This window comes from Bos indicus, chromosome 11 (assembly GCF_029378745.1).
Source record: "Bos indicus isolate NIAB-ARS_2022 breed Sahiwal x Tharparkar chromosome 11, NIAB-ARS_B.indTharparkar_mat_pri_1.0, whole genome shotgun sequence".
NCBI lineage: Eukaryota > Metazoa > Chordata > Mammalia > Artiodactyla > Bovidae > Bos > Bos indicus.
Genome location: NC_091770.1, coordinates 71429999 through 71450107, shown reverse-complemented (window position 1 = coordinate 71450107; position 20109 = coordinate 71429999). Strand labels below are relative to the sequence as shown.

General features: G+C 38.1%; 1 protein-coding gene and 1 pseudogene across 2 annotated transcripts in view; both read left to right on the top strand.

Moving 5' to 3' along the window:
- Positions 1–20109, top strand: part of BABAM2 (BRISC and BRCA1 A complex member 2) — a 418531-nt gene that overhangs the window by 178452 nt on the left and 219970 nt on the right. The window lies entirely within an intron of this gene.
- LOC139185631 (BCL2/adenovirus E1B 19 kDa protein-interacting protein 3-like pseudogene) overlaps positions 1–20109 on the top strand; it is a 36440-nt pseudogene extending 16331 nt beyond the window's left edge.

The window sequence follows — 20109 nt, the reverse complement described above, 5'->3', positions numbered from 1 at the left end:
CCTAAAAAAATGGAAAGATAAAACATGAGGTAGACCCTGGGAATCTTGAAAATACCCCACGATGCCTTGAAACGGGCCTGGGGGAGAAATAGGTTAGAATGGGTTCCTAAAACTGCCATAGTACTCTGTACCTAAGCAATCAGTCTTAATCATTATATGGAGCCTCCCTCAGCCCCTCCCTCTGTCCCTCCTTCCTTTTTTCCCTTTGTTACACACACGCGCTCACACAGACGCACACTATCATACCTTAATCACTTGTACTTTTATTTCTGCCATCCTCGTGGACTGTGAGCCCTTATAGGTTCAGGATCATAGGATCTTATCTTCTTTGTCTTCGTATTCTCAATATCGGGCTTAGTCTCTCTGACACGTGTTCCCTGAGTAAGCTGTGCAAAATACGTTTTGCTGGTGTCATCTTCAGGCCGTTCTTTTTGGTTTCCATTGAAGTATAAAATGGCAACTTTTGAGGAACTTAGTTTAAGATGTGATTTGTCCCTGTTGTATTTAGTCTCACTGAATTTTAATCATTAACAGATCTTTGGGCTATTTTGATCCAGATTTGAAGAGTAATCTTTCTATCCATTGTCTGCATGTACTTTACCATCATGAAACGCTCATAAAGAGTGTTTTCTGTGTTAATCCCAACAATTTCCCTGTGGTAGATAGGACATATACTATATATATATATATATATATATATATTTTTTTTTTTTTTTCCATTCTCAGGAGGAAATTGAGCCAGAAGGTAAACAGCTTGCACTGGGTCTTGTGGCTAGTACCTAGTAATGCTGGGAGGGCTGAACCCATTTCTTTTTTTAAAATAATTTTTGACCACACTGCAGAGGCATGGGGAACCTCCCTGACCAGGGATCAAACCCATGCCCCCTGCAGTGAAAGCGTGGAGTCTTATCATCAGGGAAGTCCCTGAACTCATGTCTTTTTATTTCAAATTCATTTTTCTTTACTCCACCATATCACTCACCACCATCTTAGTTGAGCCATTTGCCCCTCTTTTGGAGAAGACAGCAAGTCAGCAACATGGTGTCAGCACTCTGCTTACTTTATTCTCTGCATAACCACACCTTGCTTTGGGGGCCAAGAGCCAGCTATTGTGTATACTTGTAATGACAGTAAATATAGAACATTAATTTCCTTGTGGTTTCTTTTCAATATTTAACTTCTCCGTAATTTAGTTTTTTTGTAGTGTAACCATTCCTTTGTTTGTTTACTTGTTCATTCTTTTATCCGTCCAGCAAATGTTTATTGACCATCTACTGTGTTTTTCAGGTGTTGAATAAAACTGGGGCTGAGCCCTCAAAATGTTCACAGTTAGTGGGGAAACAGATAAGAAATCAATTACTATAATAATTAAGAGAGAAAAGCAGACTACCTTGTGAAATATTTTAACCAGTCTGAGAATCAAACATTAATACTGCTATTAGAGATTGACAACATGAATCTATGGCAAACTAGGGGGTGGGAGGGCTAACTTACGAAATGATAACCAAATTCTTATCTGTCCTGAGCCAGGTTGAGGAACACATTGAAATATCCAGCAGTATTTTCTGGCCTGTTCAGGGCAGGCCCAGGTTAGATCACCAGAACAATGAGCTGTCTCTTCTCAAATTTAATTTAAGTTTTAAATCAGATTTGAGAAAGTTTTCTATAAAAAAATTAAAAGCAACTCAAATATCTATTTTTATGTAGAGAAAGAAATGACAACATTATATTTAAATTCAGTATTAACATCTGTAATGAGGATAATTTAAGGTCTGTACAGTAAATGCTTTGTTAATTCAGAGACCTACTTTTTAGTCTTGGTCATAACTATGCCTGGCCCAGGTAGGTACTCAGTAAATCTTCATTAAAGATTTACTTTAATTAAAATTTATTTCATAAAATAAATTGAAATTTCAATTTATTTCAATAAATTTCCATTTATTTTTCAGTAAATTTAGAGGCATTAAAAAAATCTAAATATAAGTAGAAAGAGAAGATTGTGTTAGTCACATAATATAGTGTTTTAAGATACTCCTCTTGGTCTGACGTAAGTATTCAATTTTTAAAAAAATAATAAGCTTTAAGCTTTCTTACAAATGAAGAATCTGATGAATATTTGGTTATAAGTTAAATGTAGGTTAAGTCATATAATTACAGAATGTTAAGAGTAGAAAAGCTTTAGAAATGATCTAGTCCAATTTTAAAGTTAATGTAAATAAATAGATTCTGAGTCATTTACATGACTCAGAAATTGAAATATATAAACAGGTACATGTTGATAAAAAACTCACTGCCATCCCATTTTCCTGAGCCCCATTCACCTTCCAGTTCTCTATAGACAATCACTTTTATTACTTATTCTTATATATCATGGACAAGAGGAACCTCGTGTGCTATGGTCCATAAAGTCACAAAGACTGGTACACAACTGAAGCAACTTAGCACAGCACAGCACACACACGTTTCCTTCCAGGATGTCTTTATACCAGTACATGCATGTGCATATATGCAGTCTTACCTATCCTTCTCATACAGGTGTCATACCACATACACTACTCTGCATTTCAGAGTTTTTTTCCTTAACAAATGTATTTTGGCAGTCTTTTTATGCTCCCGTATAGCCCCCTGTTTCTATGTTTTTCACACATGCCTAGTAGTTTATCATGTGAATGTATCATGGCTTCTGTAATCATCCGCTGGAGACACCTGATTGTTTCCAAACTTTGGCTATTATAAATAAAGCTGCAGGTGAATAACTTTGTATATGCGTTATTTCCTGTATTTGCTGGTATATTTGTAGGCCAAATTCCCAGAAGTAGGATTTCCAGGTCAAAGGATAAATGCATTTGTTATTTTGGTGGGCAATGGCGAGTTTCCTCCATAGTCATCACTCCATTAGGAGTGACAGAGTGAGGACATTTCTCCAGGAGATCTTTCTAGACCAAGTTTTGGTCAGGTGCATGTCTTCTGAGCTCCCATAATACCTTTTGCCTCCCGTAGCAAAGCCTTTATCACATGTGCTGTAATTGTTGATTTATTTACCTGTCTTCCTGACTACATGTTCATTACTATAGTTTTGATACTTAACACAGCACAGAGCCTGATGCAGAGTTGATACTCAATAAATATTTGTTGAATGGATGAATGGAAACAAGTTCAGTCTTTTGATTTATGGTCCTCCTTCCTTCCTACTTTCATTTTTTCTCCTTCCTCCCTCTTCTTGACCACATGAAATCAGGCAGGACCCATATCATACACCGAAAAATCTGGGACTAGCTGGGGAGATCAGTGGGGAGATGGGAACAGGAGGCAAAGCTTTGTACCCAACCCTGGCCTAATTGGATTTTCATAATTTATTCTACTAAGTAGTTATGGTTGTGATACCTTAAAATGGTCTTTCATTGCCTAATTAAGCTATATATATTTCCAGGGTTCATTTTTCTTGGACCACTTTTTCAATTAAATTCTGTTGATTGACTCTTTTTCTTGATATGCTATGGGTAGTAACCTTACATCACATGCATCACATCTCACCAGTCTACTCTCTCTGTCTTTAGATGTCTAATATCATATTGCATTCTATTGGTATGTTTGATATTTGATATATTTAGGGGAATAGATATTTTTATCATGGAAAGTGTCTTGTCTGTGATAATATTTTACTTTTGGGGGAGCAGTTTTAAAGTTCTCTCTCTTCCGTAGTTGGAATAAATATGCTATTCTAGTTTCTTCTACGTGTATTTTCGCTCTTTAGCTTACATGTATGAATGAGCTTAAGGCTCTAAGTTACTTCTTTGCATTTGGGTTCACTTCCCAGTTGCTCAGTAGCACCTTTTCCTCTCATAGGATTGCTTTAGCCTGGTCATTATTTATGAATTCTATTCTGAGTTTTTTCTGCTTCAACTAATACCCTGTCTTTCTTTAAGAAATAATTTTCCTTTTGTAACAATTTAAATAGTTGGAAACCACTATCATAACTTCAGTGTTTTTCTTTTGGTGTTTTTCCAACTTTTCAGACAGATGTGTTTTAGTACCAATATCAAATTCTGTAAAATCAGTATTTTATTTAATCTACATAATAATTTGGGGAATGTTGTCATCTTTACTATATTTAGTTTTCCCAGCATGGAGCAAATTATATTTCTCCATTTATCCATCGTTCTTTAATTCAACTATCAGACCTTATGTCATTTTGAATAAGATGTCTCTAATTTTCTGATTTAAATTAATACCCACTTACTGAAATTTTTGTCATCGTTATGAATGGGGTCTCTTCCACTGCATTTTTTAGCTGTGGCCCTGTTACTTAGGCCCGTAGTAGTTTCAAATGGCTTTTTATCCTGCAGTTTTGCTGAAGTTGTTACTTTAAATAATGACTTAGTTTTTTTTTTTAATTTTAAATATTTTTGTGGATTTTTTTTTTGGTTCTGATTTTTGTTTTTTGGCCATGCCACACAGCATGTGAGATCTTAGTTCTCTGACCAGGGATCAAACCTGCACCACTTGCACTGGAAGCATGGAGTCTTAACAACTGGGCTGCCCGGGAAGTCCCAGCTAATTTTAGATTGATCTTAGTAAGTTGTATAACCATGTAATTTCACAACATGATGTTGAACTATGTCATATATAAAACATTTCTTCTTACCTTTCTATGTTTGTACTTTTTAATCCTTTTCCTAATACCTAATGGTTCATTCAGTGAAGTAACTATTAATATCTTCACTTCCCTAAGAACTAGGAAATAGGGGAATCAAATTACCCTGTGAAAGCTGTAGCCAGCACATAAACAGATGAAGATATTAACATGAGATATTCTCTTTGGGAGGTGAAATGGACCCCAGATGAGCGATATTACACCTGTTTGAATGTAATCATGTATCTGGAGAAAGAGTATATCAAATGAAAACTAAGGAAAGAAGAGGAAAAAAAGATTACTATAGAGTCAGTTTGGTAGTAACTGTTCCAGTCTTATCCAAGATAAAGGAATGGGTGAATTTTGAATAATCTGAATTATTGCAGGATAAAAGGCTATTTGAATCTACTACAGACCTATGTGCCATGGGCCACAGCTAGAAAATGCACTGGAAGAGACCCCATTTAGAGTTGGATGCAGGAGGATGTTGCTCATAGTCTAAGCACTCCTAGTATCCCACTGGCCCCACTGACAGGATTATTCCTACGGTGAGCTTGACGCATCAGGCTTTATTAAAATGCAGTTCCTCTAGCTCACCTGGGTTGCCTGGCAGCCCACATGGGTCTTTCTCATGCAAAGAGCATGCGGTGATAAAGGGGCTTGAAATATTCCATTCCCTGTGACTAATTTATCATTACAAAGCAATGGACTGGTATTATGGGGATAGAACACACTAACCACGTGAACTTGGAATATTTTAGTACCTAATTTCCCATAGTAAACTAACAAGTTAGCATTCTGGATGTATGTCACCTACCCCTGGGCCCTGGCCCTGCAGTTGGTGTGCAAACAAAATTGAGTTTCTGAGCTCAGAAGGCTCAAAAAGAATATAAATGTGCTCCTGAGGTCTCTTGGAGAGAGCCCGACAACCTGGCTGTGGTGTTTGCATTGGCAAAAGGCTGAGAATGAGTATTTTAGTTTTCTATGAGCACTTACTGCAGTGATGCTGTGATTCTTATCACTTGTCCTTTTCATGTGATGAATTTTAATATTTTCCTTGTGTCCAGTCATGCAAGTGTAAACTTTGCTTGTTCATAGTGGAAAATTATTTTAATGTTGTCTTATATTTTATTTATTAAGATTTTTATTTAGTTATTAGAGCCATACTCATAAAAAACTATTGTGACTATCTTGTCTGTTTATGGGAAATAAAACCATATTTCCTTTTATTTCATAATGTATATAAATGTTGAATCACTGCATTATGAAACAAATGTAATATATGTTAGTTATACATCAAATAAAAAATTATATTTGCTTTGTGAAGTAGATTGAAAAGTATAACATTCTTATCTATTTTTGGAAAATTTAGAAACATTCTGCACCAAACTGATTGGCCAGAGGCATTTTTTAAAACGGTAGTTCCTAATAACATTTCTTTTTTTGTAATTTTTTTTTTCATTTTTCTTTTCCGTTTGCTGTTTCTGGGTACTTCTTTTTTGTTCTCCAGTTATTTTGAATTTTTATCCATGTCTGTTTAACTACTAAATTTATTAGCAGATAACTAAAATTTATATTGCCCCAATTAAAAAAATACTATTTTCTAACGTGTAGTCTTGATTTAATAAAATGATTTTTCTCTGGATTAATATTATATTTTGCTTGTTATGTTTTTTCTGCTCTTGGTTTTATTTTTGCCTTTTCTGATTTTAATTTGATATTCTATTTTCTTTTCCTAAATTCTTTTAGACAAATTCTTATTTGTTTTTATTTCTTTCCTTGGTAATCTATACAGGTGACAAGCCTGATTTTCCTTAAGATGGCTACCTGACTTTTGAAAGTCCTATGAATTGAAATGCTCTCTTTATGGATATACATGTAGGGCCATACCTGCAGCCACTAGTAAATCATTTGAGAATTGCCTTCTTAGTCTTCACAGTCAAATGATTTTATTACCTTTCATTTGAATAGAGATAGGAAGCACAAACAAGAAGGCACTGGAAAGGAGACTAGAAGAGAGAAAATATTATCTGTTGATTTTTTTTTCTTTAATGCCACAGAGAGAAAACAGCCAGGAAGTGAGCTGTCAAATGAAAGGGCAGATGAAGGCTGCTGGTCCACGGAGGTGTAACCCTGAATTCAAAGTCAAGGGGCTGGCCCTCTGCCAAGCCAAGCAGGAAGTGGCTTTAACATCATCAGTTGTGGGGCCGTTCGTTTATCCTGGTTAGAAGGGACCAAACTAGAAACTGATGCTGCACAGTCAGGCCAGAATTTGCCAACAAAGAGTTTATACACAGAGAAGGCAACTGACAGGTGTCATTTCCAGGTGCACGAGCCAGGATCAGTGTGTGCAGGAAACAGGTGGGCCAGGTGTTCCAAGGTGATCTGGGATAACAGTGACAATGATGGTGGCCACAGTGATGGCCACCCTTTATTCATGGTGTAACTGATACCGTCATTTTGTATAACTACTCCCATTTTACAGTTGAGGAAACAGAGGCTTATCCAGGTGTTAAATAACTTACTCAGCCAACTGAACATAGCAAGCAACCAGGGGGAGAGCCTGATTCTCACTAGCTTGTCTAATCTGGAAGCCTGCACTCTTTCTACCTTTATCACATGGTCAGGAATCTAACATGCACAGACACATTCACACATGATTCAAACGACTGACACAACAGGATTACAGCTGCTGAACCTAGGATGGAGTTTATATGTTTTTCCAAGTGTGGTTTTTCCATACTTGGTGTATGTCAACAAGAGCTGGCAGGTATGTGTGAGGCAAGGTCTCCTGAATTCCTGCCACTGAGATTCTAGTTCTAATGCCCTCTGCCTACTTCTCTCCCCTGTGCCATAAATGAGAAAGTGTAAGTTTTCAGAGCAGAGTGAGGGCTGAGGTAGAGCCTGTCTTCCAAGGCTGTGAATCAAAGGGCTTCGCCTTCAGTTGCCCTGCTTCCCAGTCTGTGTGTGAGGACTCTGCTGGCCTCTTGGTTTGCTCCACTTCATAAATTGCAGCCTGTGCAGGCAGACAGCCGGGTTGGGAGAAAATATTTGTTTATATTTATTTTTATCTCACCTTCCTAGAATTTCTACTGTTTGTACATGTTTTATGATATTTGTAATGTATTAGCATAGCAGTCTATGTATATAGCTTTTCAGTAAATACATAGAAGATATGTTGATCTGAAGCCCAAACTTTAAGAAAAAATTTTATTGAAGTATAGATTACAGTGTTGTGTTAATTACTGCTGTACAGCAAAGTGTCAGTTTATACACACACACACACACAGGCTTCCTTGGTAGCTCAGATAGTAAAGAATCTATCTGCAATGCAGAAGGCCCAGGTTTGATCCCTGGGTTGGGAAGATCCCCTGGAGAATGGAATGTCTTCCTAGTCCAGTATTCTTGCCTGGAAAATTCCGTGGACAGAGGCTGGTGGGTTACAGTCGGTGGGATTGCGAAGAGTTGGACACAACTGAGCAACTAACACACATACACATATATACATACACACACATCTCTTTTTCATAATCTTTTCCATTGTGGTTTATCACAGGATATTGAATATAGTTCCCTGGGCTATACAGGTTATCCATTCTATATATTGTTTTTAATCTATTCTCTATGTAGTAGTTTGTATTTGCTGATTGCAAACTTCCAGTCTATGCCTCCCGCCCACCACACCCCCAGCTTGGGAGCCACAAGTCTGTTCTCTCTGTGAGTCTGTTTCTTTTTTGTAGATAAGTTCCTTTGTATCATATTTTAGATCCCATATATAAGTGACATCTTTTGATATTTGTCTTTCTCTTTCTGACTTATTTCACTTAGTATGATAATCTCTGGTTGCAACCATGTTACTGCAAATGGCATTATTTCATTCCTTTTTATGGCTGAGTAATATTCCATTGTATATACATACCACATCTTTAGCCATTCGTTTGTAAATGGACATTTAGGTTGTTTCCATGTATTGGCTGTTGTGAATAGTGCTTTTATAAACCTGGGGGTGCATATATCTTTTTTTAAATTAGAGTTTTGTCTGGACATATGCCCAGGACTGAGATTGTTGAACCATATGGCAATTCTATTTTTAGTTTTCTAAGGAACCTCCATACTATTTTCCATAGTAGCTGCACCAACTTACATTCCCACCAGCATTATAGGAGGGTTCCCTTTTCTTCATGCCCTCTCCAGCATTTGTCACTTGTTGACTCTTTAATGATGGCCATTTTGACCTGTGTGAGGTGGTACCTCATTGTAGTTTTGATTTGCATCTCTTTAGTAATTAGCATAGAGAAGGCAATGGCACCCCACTCCAGTACTGTTGCCTGGAAGATCCCATGGACGGAGGAGCCTGGTGGGCTCCAGTCCATGGGGTCGCTAAGAGTCAGGCATGACTGAGGGACTTCACTTTCACTTTTCACTTTCATGCATTAGAGAAGGAAATGGCAAGTGTTCTTGCCTGGAGTGTTCTTGCCTGGAGTTCCAGTGTTCTTGCCTGGAGAATCCCAGGGACAGAGGAGCCTAGTGGGCTGCCGTCTGTGGAGTCACACAGAGTCGGACACGACTGAAGCAACTTAGCAGCAGCAGCAGCAGTAATTAGCAGCATTGAGCATCTTTTCACATGCCTACTGGCCATCTGTATTTCTTCTTTGGAGAACTATGTCTTTAGGTCTTCTACCCATTCTTTGATTGGGTTATTTGTTTTTTTGTTGTTGAGTTGTATGAGCTGTTTGCAAATTTTAGAAATTAAGCCCTTGTTGGTTACATCATTTATGAATGTTTTCTTCCATTCTATAGGTTGTCTTTCATTTTGTTTCTGGTTTTATTTGCTGTGCAAACGCTTATAAATTTGACTAGGTCCAATTTGTTTATTTTTGGTTTTATTTCTATTGCCTTGGAAGACTGACCTAAGAAAATATTGATATGTCAGAGAATGTTTTGCTTATGTTCTCTTATAGGAATTTTATGGTGTCACATCTTAAGTGTTTAAGTCTTTAAACTATTTTGAGTTTATTTTGTATATGATGAGAAGGTGTGTTCTAACTTTATTTACCTGTGGCTGTCTAGCTTTCCCAGCACCACTTGCTGAAGAGAGTGTCTTTTTCCCACTGCATATTCTTGCCTCCTTTTTCGAAGATTAATTGACTATAGGTATGTGGGTTTATTTCTGGAAACCAAATATTTTAAATTGATATTTTTAATTTAATGCTTTTAAATGTTTGGAGGTCAGTATTCTAGGGCAGTAGACTCCAAACCTGATGAGCGGTTCAAGCTCTTGATAAGTTGAAAAAAAAATCCATTATTTTTGTATCCATATTTTTGTATCTGGGCCACGTATCCTTGGCCCAGATACGTGTACTGAATCATAATGGCCAGGGGTAGGGCCCAGTAATGTGCTTTTAAATAAGGACCAGGGTTGGAACCACTGCTCTAGGATATGGTTCCTAAAAACTATCTTATTGCTTATAGTTGCTGGGAAAAAATCTTAGTGCCAATGGTATCAAATAGACAGTTGGAAACCTATAGTGCTTTGAAGAGTATTTATGAATAGGCTTACTTGTTGTTTGTTTTCCCCTGTGGAAAGGTAAGCTCCAAGAGGTGGTCATTATCTTTCCTGTTCCCCACTTGTTCCCAGAATCGTACTTGACACATAGAAGTGTTCAGTAGTAAATATTTGTTGAGTAAATAAAGAGACCCTTTCCCTACTGTAGTTAGTATGTGTCCCCGCTTTCAAGTACCAAAGAAAGAATTGGTTTCAGCTGTGCTGCTGTCAATTTGAAGTAATCTGATAAAGTCCTTGGTTATTCCACTCTTATTGCAATGTTTTAATGTTCAAAAATTTTGTAAATTCTCATATTTTATTACATTTGTAATGCCATCAAAGAAAGTAGTGGAGGTTGGAAGGTGACACAGAGAATCACTTTGATTTCATTTCTCACTTCAAATCCCTGTGTCTTTAAGGAGCGGGCTAAGCTACAACTTGGTCCTTCTCCAGATCCAAGAGGAAATGGGTTGTAGCAGTTGTGCCTTTGTAGAGCAGATGTTTTGGTTGGAAAGACTGTCAGCCATCTGACTCATAATAAATCCTCAATTCCAGTAAATTCCCAGTTTTCAGTTACAGTAGGTAGGATGCAAGAAAACAATGTCTTCCACTTTGGGAACTTTGAGCTTGTTTCACATATTACCACTACCCCCTGTGCATTATTGTGTGTGAAAGGATGAAATACTAGGGGAGGTTAAGAGCAATTCCAGGAATAGACTCAGTTGGTGTTTGTAATGGAGACCATTGGAGGTAAACCAAAGCCACGGACTTGCCTGACATAATACTAATGATGAGAAACATGATAGCATTGAGTTTTCTTACATATTCCCCTATTAAATCATTTTTAAATTATACTGATTTGAATAATATATAAATAGGCTTATAGTTTCCTATTGTCTTATGGCGAGGATTCCCTTTTATTTTTTTCTCCATATAACTTTGAAAGTAAATATATGATTACTTACATGTTATCTTGAATTTTAGAAATTTGTTTTATGGGGAAATCTATTCATACATATAAGCTTCTCAAAATTCTGCCAAGACCTATATCCAGTGTTTTATATGGATAAATCAAGATTACAGAAATGATAATAAACATTTCACTTTTGTATTATGAGCTTGGTGGAGGGAATTCATTATTGATGAAGTAAACTGGCATCTCATTGTCCTCCCTCTGCTTTTATATAGCAGTCAGTTTCTTTTTAACCATCACTAAAGTGAGCAGAATACCATGATCTTCATAGAGATAAATGAGGAGTTCAACATCTCATTGCTTCCTCAGAGAATGACAGTCCAAGCGAGAGCACCATTGCTCTAGTCAGGAGCTTGAGATTTCTGAAAGCTCCTTCTTTTTTTTTTCTTAATATTTATTTATTTATTTTGGCTGTACTGGTCTTAGTTCCAGCTCGTGGGATCTTCATTGAGACATGGGGGCTTCTTAGTTGCTGGGCATGAAAACTTCTTTGTTGCGGCATGCATGTGGTATCTAGTTCCTTGACCAGGAATTGAACCTGAGCCCCCTGTAATGAGCGACCAGCATCTTACCCTCTGGACCATCCAGGAAGTCCCTCTGAATGCTTCTTAGGTGACCTCTTCTACCAAGTAAAACAATAAAAGTTTGGAAGGAAGCAGTTCACTTGTCCAGAACTCCTGACATTTCCTGGATTGGTCTTTGGCTTTTTTCTTACCTAGTATCACATTATTTAGAAGTAATACTATTTTCTTTATACTCCTTCTGTATTCTTTTGTTCTTTCTGTTTTTAGCTGATTAAGTGGTCATTGTATACTCAGAAACCTCATTTAACACAGTATGTTAAGTGCTCATTTTTTTGGTCTTTATATTCTAAGGCACATTTGTACATCTTCAGAATTGCTGTCTCATCTCTTCAATGACAGAAAAGGTAGAGAAAACAGTGTTCCTGAATTCACCCACTGATAAAATCTGAGACGTGGGAGAGTCATAGCAGGAGGCAAGAGGCAGACGATTCTGACTGCGACATAAAGGGGAGAAAGCAGAAGTGGTTAGTTCTGTGAGAACATGTCTTATTAATCTTGTCTCTCCTGTGGTGAATCACATGATGCCTTGCACGTAGCAGGCTACTGGATTGTAGTGGGAAAAGCAGGGGCTATGAGTGAGAGAAATCTGAATTTATTTTCTGATGCTCCACTTACTAGTAGAAGATTTTGGACATTTTGCTTAATCTCTTGGAGAAATTTTTAGATCTGCAAAATAGAGATGACAATGTCTATCTTGAGGGTTGTTGACAATGTAAGTTTAGGTATGATGTGTGGTACCCAGACAGAAATCAGCCTTATTAAACTATTTTCTGTAAGAAACTGGAACTACTTTAGGTGTCAGATCTTGACTCCAGGATCAGGTGGAGGTCAGCCATTCCTGGTAGATAATTGTAACCATACCTGGCAAAATTCCTTAATTTGGGGGAAAATGGCAGTATTTGGAGAAATTACTTAACTGTGTTGTGATTTGAGAATTATATATATTTTATTATGCAGTTAAGCATAAACATGTACCATAAGACTTTAAAACGTGTATAATGGGTTTCTAATTTAAGATTCCAACTCCTCTCCTCCTTTTTCTTCCTAAAGAACAGTGTCTTTGTATGGTCTGGTCTGGATTTTTATCATCTATTAATTCTTTCCTTTTTTATATTTGGAACAATATCAAATTCATACTAGAAATGTAAGAACAATACAAAGCATTTTTTTTAACCATTTGAGAGAAAGTTGCAATGTGATGCCCTTGATCTTCATATACTGTAACATATTTCTTAAAAATAAGTACATTTTCCTACACAATTCCAGTATAGTTATAAAACCGGGAAATAAACATTGATGTAGTACTACCATCCAATGTAAGACCTTATTCAAATTTTGCCATTTGTCCCCCTGATTTCCTAATGGAGAGAAGGATTCCACTTAGAATCATGGATTCTATTCTTTTGTCATGGCTCTTCAATTTTTAATAGTTCCTCAATTTTTCCTTGCCATTCACAACCTTTTTGAAGATTATAGACCAGTTTTTTAAAATGTGTGAATATGGGTTGTCCGATGCTCAGCCATGATTGGATTCCATGTATGCATCTGTGGCAGGAATAGCACAGAAGTGGTGCTGTGTTCTCACTGCATCCCAAGTGGCACATCTGATCTGTTTACTGATTGATATGATCACCTTGATGACTTGTTTAAATTGGTATCTGTAAGGCTCTCTACAGCAAATTTGCTTTTTTTTAAAATGTAATCAGTAAGGATTTTGTGGGGTTGTCCTTTGAAACTATACAAATATCCTGTTTTTCATCTAACTTTCTTTACAGCAGCATGGACCCATGATTTCCTGTTTGAGTTAATGGGCTATATAGTCAGGTAGCATCATTGTTTATTTTGATGCTCAGTGTTATTTCTATATCTAATCTGTGTGTATTAACCAACCATGTTCATACTGATACCTCCATTTCCAATTTAATATGTTGAATTTGTTTATACATATTTGTATCTTTCTTCTTTGAAAGCGATAAATCCCATTATCCATAATATATTTTGGATATACTTCCCATTGTCTATAATATATTATAGCTATATTACATTGGTTATATATGTAACCAATATGTAACCAATTGGTTACATATGTCCCAGTGTTTCTGCTGTCCCTCCGTCATGTGGGCACCTTCTGCGCTCCACTTGGGCTCAGACATCCTGCACCAAATTGCCTTTCTATGGGGACATCCTTCGTGTTCTGCTCTGGCCCACTGTAGAGCTCCCCCTTCCTGCATTTAGTCTCGCCCTGCAAGCTGCTAGAATGTTCTTTGTAGAGCAATCTGATCATGTCATTACTTTGTTTGTAATCCATTATTGCCTTGCCCTTAAAAAAACAAACTATTTGGTTGTGTTGCTGCCTGAGAACTGGAGAAGGTCCTTGATTCGGGGCTGCAGCTCTTCAGCCGCCTGACAATGTCACCTCATTTAGTAGAACAGCCACTGCCCCTGCACAACAACAACTGTGAGAGAGGTGAACAGTCTCTGCCACTGCCTGCTGGCCTCAACAGTTCCTGGGTGGAGCTCCCCGTGAACAGCAGCAATGGCAACGATAATGGCAATGGGAAGAATGGGGGGCTGGAGCACGTACCTTCCCATACTCCATCCATAGCGGGGACATGGAGAAGATTCTTTTGGATGCACAGCATGAATCCAGACAGAGCAGTTCAAGAAGCAGTTCTCACTGCAACAGCCCTTCCACAAGATGGGCAGGTCATGTTTGATATGGAAATGCACACCAGCAAGGACCATAGCTCTCAGTCAGAAGAAGTTGCAGAAGGAGAGAAAGAAGTGGATGCTCTGAAGAAAAGCATAGTCTGGGTATCTGACTGATCCAGTAGACCTGAAAACATTCTACCCAAGGAGTTCCACTTCAGGCACCCTAAACATTCCATTTCCTTAAGCATGAGTTAAAGTGGGGCCATGAAGAAAGGGGGGATCTTCTCTGCAGAGTTTCTTAAGGTATTCATTCCATCTCTCTTCCTCTTCCATGTTTTGGCTTTGGGGCTCAGCATCTACATTGGAAAATGACTGAGCACACCTTCTGCCAGCACCTACCGAGGGAAGAGAGGAGCCCTCAAGCCAGTGTGTGACTTGTAATGTGGTGTCTTCTCACAGTAATTCATTTGAACTTGAGACCATTGTAAGCATGACCCAACCTCCACCCTCTTTTAACGTATCCAAGTTCCAGTAATTCTCAAATCCAGTATTTTATTCCAACTTTGTTGAGGCATTTTACTAAGCTCATTCCCTTTTTGGCCTGTAAAACACTTTAGAATTTTCTAATAACAGTTTACTCTTGTTTAGAAATTTGCAACGGCTTCTTTTCTGCAGATGCCACCAGCGGATTGTAATTTTGTCAAGAATGCCATTGTCTCCTCTCAGTACCACCAGACCTGGAACTGCATCCTTCATGGTATAAATCTTACTCTTGCAAGATAACTCCCACCTGTCTCTTCAAACTAGATCAGGTTGCAAATGATATGAAAGCTTTGGTGTTTTGTTTTTCAAGACAAAGACAAGCTTCACTAAACTTATGAAAAAAGAAAACAAAAACAAACAAAACAGACAAAATAAGACACAAGGAAAAAAATATCCTGGGCACTAAAGTTATTAAAAAAAAAAAAAACAACTCCTTGGCTGAAATGGATCGAAGTTGTTTATGGTCAGGCCCTTAAACTTGTCCCGGAACTTTCCTGTGGGCCAGTGGGCCAGTGGCTAAGACTCCACAGTCCCAATGCAGGGAGCCCAGGTTCCGTCCCTGGTCAGGGAACTAGATCTCACATGCCACAACTAAAGATCCCGCATGCTGCGGCTAAAACCCGGTGCAGCCAAATATTTATATATAGACTCATTCAGCTTCATCTGTCACCCCTCCTCACTAGTATCTGTTGTTTCAGCCTTTCTGAACCCTGCCCTGGGTGTGCCATATGCCTCTGTACCCCCATATCTTTCCACGTGCTCTTCTTTCTTCCTTTCACTTCCTTATACTTTCTATTCCTTCAGAGCACTGTGATTCCTTCCAACTAAAAGCATTATCTCCTTGATGTCATTTAGTCACTAAGTTGTGTCTGACTCTTTTGCAACTGTAGTCAGCCAGGCTCCCCTGTCTGTGGGATATCCCAGGCAAGAATACTGGAGTGGGTGGCAGTTTCCTTTTCCAGAGGATCTTCCCAACACAGGGATCGAACCCCCGTCTCCTGCTTGGCAGGGGGATTCTTTACCACTGAGCCACCCGGGAAGCTCAACGTTATCTCCTTAAAAAGCTGCATGTGACAGTCAGTTTTGCCCTTTCTTTAACTCCTTTCCTTTTTTCTACCAGAAGTTCACACCTGCATTATAATATACCTTTATTCTAACAGTTTTAATCAAATGGTCGGTTATTATTTTTTTATTGTTTATTTAGTTTTCCTACTTGTCTCTGAAGATTTTGAGGGTGTGTGTTCCTAGCACCTTCTGGGTGGTGCCTAACACATAGTAGGGCATTAATAACATGTTTATAGGGATGAATGAATGAATGAGTCCTGAGGTCAGCACCAAAGATATAATCAGTATAGAAGGAGAATGTGGCGGATTCATTTCGATATTTGGCAAAACTAATACAATATTGTAAAGTTTAAAAATAAAATAAAATTAAAAAAAAAAAGAAGGAGAATGGAACTAATTGAAGGCAGAAGAAAATAAAAGAAATCTGCAATATATTTTGCCCATGGTGCATAGGCTATAGTAGGTCCAGTCATGGTTTATCTTGGGGAGAAGCCCAGTTTAGTTTGCTGAGGCATTGGGAAGGTGTTCTGTCTGCCCTTGTATTTTTTTTTAATAGTTTGATTATTTGTTTTTTTAACATAGTTCATGAAACCTGTTTTGGGTTATTGTGCAGGTTTTCTTGTACACTTAACCAACATTTGATTCTGTAATTAACAGGCCCAAGAGAGCCTGGAACTTAAAGGGTTCAACCTAATCTGCTTAATAACATTCTTTCATGCTTATTTGATATTAATATAAAGGTTTTTTTAGTAAGTTTAATCCACATTCCAATGTGAACCAGAAATGTTAAGCTGTTAATAGCTTCCCTGGAGAATTGCAACTTGCTTGGATGCTTCAGTACTTTGATCATCATTTATGCATCGTGAAATGTCACAATTTCTTTTCATAAGCACAAAACTGCAAATGTTCATCAATTGGTCTATCTTCAACCTGTTATTAGCTTAGAAATGAAGTATTCTTCACTAACCCAAGCCAGTGATAAAGTCTAACTCAATTTTTAGTTGATCTAAATCTAGTCATCAGCATTTCTATAATTAGTCAAGTTCTAAATAACAAAGCCACATACTCAATAGTTATGCTAAGTCCAACATTGAGTTTTTCATTTTGGGAACTTTTTAGTATAATATGTTCTTCATAAGAAAATTTCCACTCTTCATAACTTCCTCCTCTTTGGGGGTCTTACATTTTCTTTTTGGTTCACACAGACCTCATTTAGTAAGTGGCACAGTTTTTGAAGCAGATTTGGATGTAGTAGATTGATGTAGTGAAAAGAAGCATTGAGGCAAGAATCAGCAGTCATGAGTTTTGGTTTCAGCCCTGTGACTAATCAGCTCTACACATCAGACAAATCACTTCCCTTATCTAAGTTTCTCCATCTATAAATCTACGAAGTGTGGGTGTTGGGATCAATGGCTACGAACTCTATTTTTAATATAATAGAAACCTTCTTACAAGTGAAATCTTTCTCCCGGTGCCCAGTATGCAAAACACAGTAGTGGTTGCTCTTAAGACACTTGTAGGTACACATGATCCCAAGTTTTCCTCAGAGCACGAGGTTACAACCCCTGGCCCAGATCTCTAAAGGTTTTTTGTTTTTTTTTTTAACATTCTCTGATTTTATTTACCCTTGACTCGAGTCCTTTCACCTTTGGCACGTTACCAGTATCATTGACCCAAAGGGGATAGTGTCCACAATACGAGCTCTCTTGATCTGGCCCCTTTCTCTGGCTCCTCCATAGCTTATGGATGTGGCCAGTTAGAAGAATTTTTGAGAAATATCTTATTGTACTTTTCAGCTTCTACCACAGTTCTTTCCTCCATTAAACTCTGAGTTTTTGGAATATGCCACAGAGACTTATTTTTAAATCCTAAACTTTGTCTACGATACCTTCCACAGCCCCGTGTGACATCACAGTTCCTCTGTGTTCTGTTTAATCACAGGATGAATATCTCAGTCCATTGCTTTTCAGTTCTCTCTTTATTTTTGAACCTGTTTTCTCTTCCTTAAATGTCATTTCTCTAAGTCAGTGCTTCTCAGACTTTAATGTTCTAGAGATCATCTAGTCCTTTGTTAGAAGTGTCCCCAAGGTGAAGCTGATGCTGTTGGTCTGATTAGCGAGGCTCCACCCACATAGGCTTCAGCTGCTGGCTGTTCAGGAAGGTAATACCACACCTGCATTTGGGATCTGGAACTGGTTCTCTGTCTGTACGAGTTTTGAACTAGATAACCTGGAATACCAAAGTGGTAGAACTGTTTTCCTGGGAAAACACCAGGACTTGCTGTTTAGCATCTTCCAGGCTGGGAAAGTTAGAGCTCCTTTTCCTGCTTTTTACTACTTGTAAAAGTTTTGCATTTTTTCACTTAGGATGCTCATTACTCTCCTGCTTTATCTCCTTATAAAAGTCTAATGTCAGAAAAAGTCTGATGAATTCACTCTTAACACATAGAAGAACTGATGAGTTTTTCAGCCTTACCTTATAATGATTAATCATGTCTTATCTTACTGGATCTCTTATTTAAGAAGGAAGAAAAAAAAGTTTCTCATCTTCATGTTTTTACATATGAAGTTGGGAGATGGATTCTTGCCATTTTTTCCCTTATTGTTTCCATCAAAATGTCTTGCACATGGTAGGTAAATAATAAATGAGTACTGACTTAGTGATAGCACATGGTGTGTTATTTGGAAGTTGATTAGAAATGGCAAAAAGATTGCTTTTGCCTTTTTATCTTGTAGGGTTTGATCTCTCAGTCAAGTGTTAGAACTTGAATTTTCCTATTATTCTAGAGGATATCCTGAATCCAAGGATAATGGCTCATTCTGCCCAAAATTACACCTACTAATTTATATTGGAAGGTCAAATTAATAAGAAACATAGACCTCTGCTATTTCTGCAAGGGAAGTCTGCTTGTGGAATGCAGTTTTGGATCAGTAGTTTCCTGGCAAGCATATGTAGTCATTTTTTTTCATACATATATTCATACATTTGTTCATCAAATATTTACTGGGTGTCTACTTTTGTGGTAGGCACCTATATAGTAGGCACTGGGAATACAACAGTGAATGCGACACTGCCCTTAAGGAACTCAGCCAGATACATGATAAGAGCACACATGTAAGTAACTTTAAAACACAGACAAAACAATCAGATGTTATCATATGAAGGGTGTAGCTAAACATCTGTAGGATCCCAGAGGAGAAACCATTACATCAGAGGGCAGGGCCAGGAAGTCTTGTGAGAGGACATGGCAGCTGAGTGTGACATCAGAGAGCAGATAGAATTGGGGGGGTTTGGGGTTGAGGGATGCAGGGTTGGAAGAAGGCATTCAGAATTGAGTGGCAGGATGGTGTGTGGGCAGCTGCTGCAGTTAGGGTGTGTCAGTGACGTGTGGAAATGAGGTTGGAAAGATACCTTGTAGAGGCTGGAATGCCAGGGGGCACTTTTGAGTCTGAGAGAAAGATGTAGTATTTACTTCTCAAAGCTCTTTTCCATTCTGAAATCATTCATCCAGCCAGTTCCAGAGGGATATGGCTCCAAGCCACTAGATTTTTTCAGAGCTCCTAGCTGCCCTTTAGTTTCTGAAGATAACATCAATATGCAAATTAGAAGATCTCATTATAATACTTTAAGGAGAGAGTGTCTAGTAGGTTCCATTTTCTGTGCTAGCACCTGTGGTTTTTGATTGTCGCCAATTAATGAGGGTGCGGTACCAGGTGGCTCAAATCACGTGGAAGTAACCAATTGCCTAGTTGCCATGGGCACCAAACAGTTTGTGCGAAGAGACTGGCTGGGTGGGTGGGTGCAACGGTGTTATGCGCTTCTAGGGTGCCTTTCCCTTCTGTCCTCACTCACAGAACCTCCCAGGAAGAATCTCTAAGCCCCATAACTCAAAGCCACCTACAAGGAGAGGAAAGGGTGGAGCTTTAACAGTAGGAAGAATAGCATGGCAATGGATATGATCTCAGACCCGGAGTCAGGGAGGAAGGAATAAGAGAAATGAAACAGCGTTTCGAGGCCCTTCTTCATGCCTGGTTCTGTGCTCAGCTACGTTTATACACTTTTGCCAACGCCATAAGAACCTGTTGCTAAAAAAAAAAAAAAAAAAAAAAAAGAA